The sequence below is a fragment of the Bidens hawaiensis genome, unplaced genomic scaffold (genome assembly GCF_021521415.1).
Source record: "Bidens hawaiensis isolate Kalapana, Puna unplaced genomic scaffold, B.hawaiensis_p1.1 tig00000416_1, whole genome shotgun sequence".
Taxonomy (NCBI): domain Eukaryota; kingdom Viridiplantae; phylum Streptophyta; class Magnoliopsida; order Asterales; family Asteraceae; genus Bidens; species Bidens hawaiensis.
The window spans coordinates 3,065,732-3,072,703 of record NW_027491029.1 but is presented as its reverse complement, the minus strand read 5'-3'; positions in this window follow the sequence as shown (position 1 = coordinate 3,072,703).

Below are 6,972 nucleotides of genomic sequence, written 5' to 3'. Positions count from 1 at the left end.
GAAATTGGTTTTCTGGTTGAGAGGGCATAGATGAAAGTGGTTAACATGTTTAGTAGAAAGTTTTTATTTATTTTTTTGTGCCCTAATCAAATATGGGCTTATATGGAAAGAATGGGCTTGGGCTGATCTGGGCCTGGGTCTCTATCTAACTACTTGGGCTGATGTTAGGCCTTTTTAAATTGAGTGTTGGGTTGATGGAGCATACTTGGCCCGCAAGGCTTGGGCTTACAAATGGTTGGTGGGCCCACTGAATTTATCTAGTTATGGAGCCGGTTCAAGCCTAGTATATTCGTGTTCTTCGTGTTTACCAATATGAAGAAAGTCAAACTTGTTTGGGTTTTTGACATTGTTGGACCGTGTTCAAAGAGTTTTATTTCCATATAATCTACAAGGCGCTTAAAGAGGAGATAATAAGCTTTGTCATTTGATCGTTGTCCCCGTTAGTTCTTCTGAACTTATACTGCTTAAAGATCCCAGATGGATAAAGAAGTGAGAAATCCTTTATGAATGACTTAAGTGGATCATACCTTGAGGGGGTGACTGAAGAGGCTTCGACTTTATCGGGTTGATTTGCGCAAATGCGAGACATGGTCCAACAAAGTTTTTGATATCTTAAATCAAGGGGTGATTGTAAGGCTAAAATGTTATGACTTGCGATATCAAATTACGAAACCCATTATATATTTACGGTCAAGTTAATAATTAAAGCCGACGAGCAAACATGACAGAAACGAGAGTTTCGGGACGCGCGTTTAACTTCAATGCGGATAAGGCTTCTAGATGGGATAGTGTTAGGCTATAAATAGAGGCTATATGTAATATTGTATGTGTGTGTTTTCCATGGTGTAAATCATCCACCAAAGGGGAGCTCACCTTGGGTGGGTCGGTTCTTTATTAATTTTATGAATCTTTTAACCGACAACGAGATCATTTATCTATCTTATCTTTATATATATATTCGGTTATATGATTTACCACACCCGTCTCGAAATGTATATCAAGAGCAACATCCGTTCGTGGTCGGTTTAGGACCTTCATTATTAGGGTCTGCCACCCTCATAACCATACAGCCATACACACACACACACACACACAGACACACACACACACAGACACACTTTCATACATACTCTTAACCTTTTCTGTAACATTCTATTAGCATTCATAAACATTCAGTTATCATACAATTACCATTCAAGGTAAGTGTATTAACTAATCACATCGAGTATGCATATAGCCCAAAAAACATAACAAGGAAATGGGCTTAGAAACTCACATGTGTCATGTGCCTCTTTAAGTTAACTGTAATACCCCTACTTAGATGTGCACAACTAAGTATATAATACTTTATAAGTATCAGTTAATTACTTCTAACTAAATCATACTTCTAGATTAGTGAAATCCTTAGCTAACAGGGGTCCAATGGGCAACGCCCCTGGCAAAGGGGTTCTAGGGGCGGAAGCTGCTAACAAGGTCCAAGGGGCAGAACCCCTGGCTCGGGTTAAGATAATAAATTTTCATTAATAAGTCTTTACTAAAAACTTCATCAGAAAAATAAAGTTTAAACTAATCGAGTTTCATTATGATAGAGTTTTCAAACCAATCGAATCGAGTTTTAATTCGATTCGATTCGTTTGTAATTTGATTCGTTCTTGCAATTGGATTCGGTTCGTTTCTAGTTTGATTCGATTCGTTCTTCCTCTAAAAGAATCTAGTTTCTCAGGAACTTGATTCAAGTCTGCACTTTTATGTCTATCCATTCTAACCAGTTTTCTTTCATTCCGTTTTGCCCTTTTTGCTAATAAAACAAGTTCTAGATCATAACACTTCCTTTTCATACTCTAACTCGGTCCAAACGCCTCCCGTTTGTCCCATTTCATACCGATCAACTTGTTTATGATCACGTTTACATTTTTGTTTCATGCTAAGGTTGGATTTTCCTTAATATCAAATGTTAAAGCAAACCGACCCTTAAAACTTAACGTTTACAACTAAAACGTACTTTTTAGGGTTCCAGTTTCGTTCAGATATTGACCAACACATGATCTTAGATAGATTTCTTGTTGTTTGATGATGCTTGGACACGGAATCCAACCTTTCTTTAGCTCGAATTTGGGTCCGAAATGATAAGAGTGTTTGTGTGTGTGTTTTTGAGTTTGTAGGGAGGAAAGTTGGTGGAATGAGGGTTTTAGGGAGGTTTAAAGGTGTTTATATAAACACCAGGCTTCCAGACCTCTGATCGAAGATATGACCCGTGGGAATCTTCATTTATATTCCTTGAACACTCTATTAAAACTAGAGACCGATCCAACGGTTAAATCTCCAGGAATCTTCGGATCTTTGCTGGTTGCTCACTCAAAAATGGGATTTGGGTGAAAGATATGAAGATATGAGGAGTGTGTGTGTTTTCTTGAGATGTAGGTTAAATATGTGAAAGGGTTTAGGGTTTGGACAAAACAAGGGTACTTATACTGATAAACCTCTTTCAAGCCCGTAGGAAGCCCATGACCACCAAGTCCATGTCGTAATTCATAATTTAATTCCATTTAAATCTCTTAAACAAATAATCTTATATATATATATATATATATATATATATGAGACTCATAAAACGGGATGCTACAAAATAATACCATATAAAGCGATCCAACTTAAATCGTTTTAAATGACTTTACCCAAAGAAAACGTTGTCATTAAATAAAAACAAAACCATTTTAAAAAAACCATTTTAAAAATTTTATAATGTTGTCTTATAAATATTGAAAGTTTTAAATAGTAGACCTTATTTTTATGATTATGACTTTTTTATAGTGGTTCCTTACCTTATAAAACGATTATTATAAAACCGTTTTAAATGAATAAACTACATCGTTGTTAAAAGTGTATCTGTAGTAGTTACATCGTTTTGTAATTCTAGTATGTAAATATAATGATATAACAACAACAAAATATCAAATACATAAAACACAATAATGAATATATATTACGCAATAACTTGAAATGTAAAACACATGGTGAATACATATTACACATTGACCTGAAACATAAAATACAATGGAAAACACAATGAGCAGAAAGTAATACTCTTTTTTCTCAAATTAAAGTGATTGTCAGATGTCAATCTTGGACAAAAGACAATGAACATAATACACAATGACTAAAACCCAATAATGAGTAGATAGACACAATGACGAACAAAAAAAACGGTGAGCAGAAAGACACAATGACGAACAAAAAACACAATAACGTAATTTTTGTTTTAATATTTATCTTTAATATGAGTATTAATTAAAAAACACAATGACCATAACCTATCACTACTACAGAAATGTCTACTAACATTGGTCAAAAAGAAAACTTACAATGGTGTGAAGGCCAACCTTTGAATAAGATGTTGAACACAGTTATAATGAAGAATTTTGCAAACCCATTATAAATTAGAAGGAAAAAAGCGTTGTTTAATGAACAAAATTTTATGCATAGGTTTTGTTGGGCCTCAAATAATTAACTATTGAGAATACATTATTCTTGAAGGACAGGATGGATCCATTATCCTTTAAAGAAGTGCAGTGCTGCGGCAGGATCAAGGATCCTTGATGGTTGGTATTATTAAAAAATTTACTCGTATGTAGGTTGTTGATTAACTAGGCAACGGCTCCAAGACTTGGTCCACCACCTATTTCGCTTCTGGACTTCTCAAAGCACGTGGTCAAAAGGCACGAGGGAGGTGAGTGGAAAGATGGCGGATTAGTAGGAGATGTTAGTTAGTTATTATTTTTGTTATATACCGAGTAATGATCAAAGCTATGGGAGGGTACAACGTACACATTCGTTCACTTATAACTGATATTTGCAAACATTCTCTCTAGTAGTGAGAACACACACTTAGTATTCTTGTATTCTTTAATCATAAGCTCCACCGTTGTAACTCGATTTTGATATTAATAAACTGGTGACAGACGAGTTGTCATCACCCGGGGTTTTTTCCTTTAATCTGATCAAGATTAAAGGGTTTTTCCTCGCAACAAATCAGGGTGTTCATCTCCATTTTTTTCATATATTCATCACTATCACCATAGCATTATACCTCACAATTACGTATTTGGATACATTATACTTAGTAGATTTTTGTCCAAAACAATTTGGCGCCCACTGTGGGGCGATTGGTGCTATAATCCGGAAAATACCCAATCAATTTTCAACCTTTTCCATCAATACTACTCTCAATGGCCTCTCAATCAACCTTTGCTTCATCAACCATGCCGTCATCCGTTTCTCACTAATCAAGGACCTTGCTATCGATGCCTCCCCCTCTAGCAGCAGCTCCAAGAACAACCGCGGCTGGAAACAAGACTCAACTACCAATCTTCCAGAGCTCGAAGACCTCTGCTGCCACTTCGGTGGTCAATTCTAACAATGATGTTTCTAATATGTTTTCGCAGGTCAAAGCATACATGGAGCAACAAAACAAGACTAACCAAAGGATCCTTCGGGAGATAGAAGACTTGAAGAGGATTAAGAGGCTGGTAGAGGATCAAACTCCTCTGGTGCCCAGGATGTTGGATTTTAACACTCCAATACCTTTGGCTCAATCTACTCAAGGATCATCCATCCTTCAACCGGGAGCCATGAATCTACAGGATAATCGATCCTTCAACCTGGACCATCTGGGTTATGCTACCAAGGATCCTATAACTTCAGGCCTCCAGGATCCTTCCTACAGAGTCAAGAATCATCCGGAATTCAACATCAGAGGTCTTCGAAAGTCCATGAAGGAGATATTATCCCTATGCAGACTATCGCTACTGGCGGACCAACTCCTGTAGCAGACACTTCATACCTTAGCTACTCTTCTGGAATACCAACCTTCACCCAACGAGGAGGTAACACACATGATCCTATATCCTTAAATGCTAACTGTGGTTTCATGCAGGATGCAGGTATTAACCAAGCTATGACTAAGGAACTGCAAAAGCTCAAGGAATAATATCCAGCGTACCAGGGGTGGTCCGACCAATCCCTGAAATACCTGAAGGGAGTCATAAGTTATCCAGATTCGCTCCACCAATCTGTGACGTGGAAATCCCGAAACGCTTTCAAAACCCCCAACATGAAAGTGTATGACGGGATCACTGATCCTGAAGAGCACGTAACTCAATACAGAGAAAGGATGGAAATCAACCCGATTTCTGGGAGACTCAAGGAGGCTTGTCCGTGTAAAGGTTTTGGAGCCAGACTATCAGGATCTGCTTTAAATGGATGCTAAGTCTTCCTCCCTTTTCTGTTACTTCATTTTCACATTTAGTCAACTTGTTTAATAGTCAATTTTCCTGTAGTACGAAATTTGAGAAGTTAACTAGTGATTTGTACCGTGTTATCCAGCCTAGTGATGAATCCCTTTTGGATTTTATTACAAGGTTTGGCAGGGAAGCCTGGGAAATTCCCAACCTTAACATGGCTACGGCTGCTAAAGCATTCCAGATGGGAATTTAGAAGGGCTCTCCATTTTAAGATGATCTTGTGATGACTCTTTGCAGGTCTTTAAATGAAGTAACGAACAGAGCACTGAGGTTCATACGACTGGAGGATGACAAGAGAATCCAAGAACAATTGGGGGCTCAGACGAAACAAGAATCCTCTGACAAGCATAAAGGATCCTCATACATAAACAACAACTCGAAGCCATACTCCAAATTCAATAATCAAAATGTTAGAGTAGTTGAAGAAGGAGATGATGATGTAGATTATCCCAGCATCTCAGAATATTGCTTCTCAGTAGATACCCATGGCTTAATTTGTGCCATGAAGGATCTAGGGGAGAAGGCAAGGTGGCCCCGAAATAATGAGAAGTCAACCACCTTCAGAGACAAATCCAAAAGGTGTGCTTTCCATGAGGATTTTGGCCACATGACGGACGATTGCATCGATTTAAGGAGGGAAATTGGATACCTCCTGAGTAAGGGCCATTTTAAGGAACTGTTGGGAAGAAAAAAGTCCAGGATCCAGGATCCTGAAGAAGTTCCTCAAAAAGCAACTCCGCCCCCCACCAGACGATCAAGTGATTAACTTCATTTCCGGTGGCACAGACATATTTGGAACTTCCTTCTCAGCAGCTAAGAGGCTGGCCAAGGAGACCAAATTGGATAACGGGGAATGACCAGTTATATCCAACACCTTGACAACAGACAAAAGAATCTTCTTTGATGAAGAAGATAAATCAAGCATCCAGGATCCACATCATGACGGTTTGATTATTAGTTTGTTTATTGCTAACCATTATGTACGCAGGATCCTGGTCGATGGTGGAAGGTCGGTCAACATCATCCAACACGATATGCTCCAAAATATGAATATACCAGACTCGGAGATCATCCCAAGGACATCGGTGCTAGTCGGTTTTAGTGGCGAAACCAAGAAAATATTGGGGGACATCAAACTCCCAATATACATCGAAGGGTTAAATTCTTACCGAAAATTTTGTGTTATAGATAACATTTCTTTTTGCAATGTTATTTTGGGTAGGCCTTGGCTACATGGGATGAAGGCAGTGGCCTCTACTTACCATCAACGCATCAAACTACCAACTCCTTGTGGAGTAGTAAGGATAGATGGTGACCAAGTTGAAGCCAAGAACTACTATTCTTCATCAATGAAGCCAGCAGCTAAACAGATGTTAGCATAGCAACCACAGCAACATCCTAGGGACATGCTGGAAGCTCGAGAGAAAGACAAAAAGGACGTGCCCTTGGACCCTGAGGATCCAGATGTGAAAGTTTTAGGATCCAGTATCCCTAATGAGTTCGAGGAGGATATAATATCTTTCCTAAAGCGAAGAAAGTCCACGTTTGCCTTCAAACATTCAGACATGACATGTATTTCTAAGGAGGTAATTACTCACAAATTAGGCCTTGATTTATCTATTAAACCCGGCCATCAGAAGCGAAGGAAATTCGCTTTTGAGAGGAACACGAT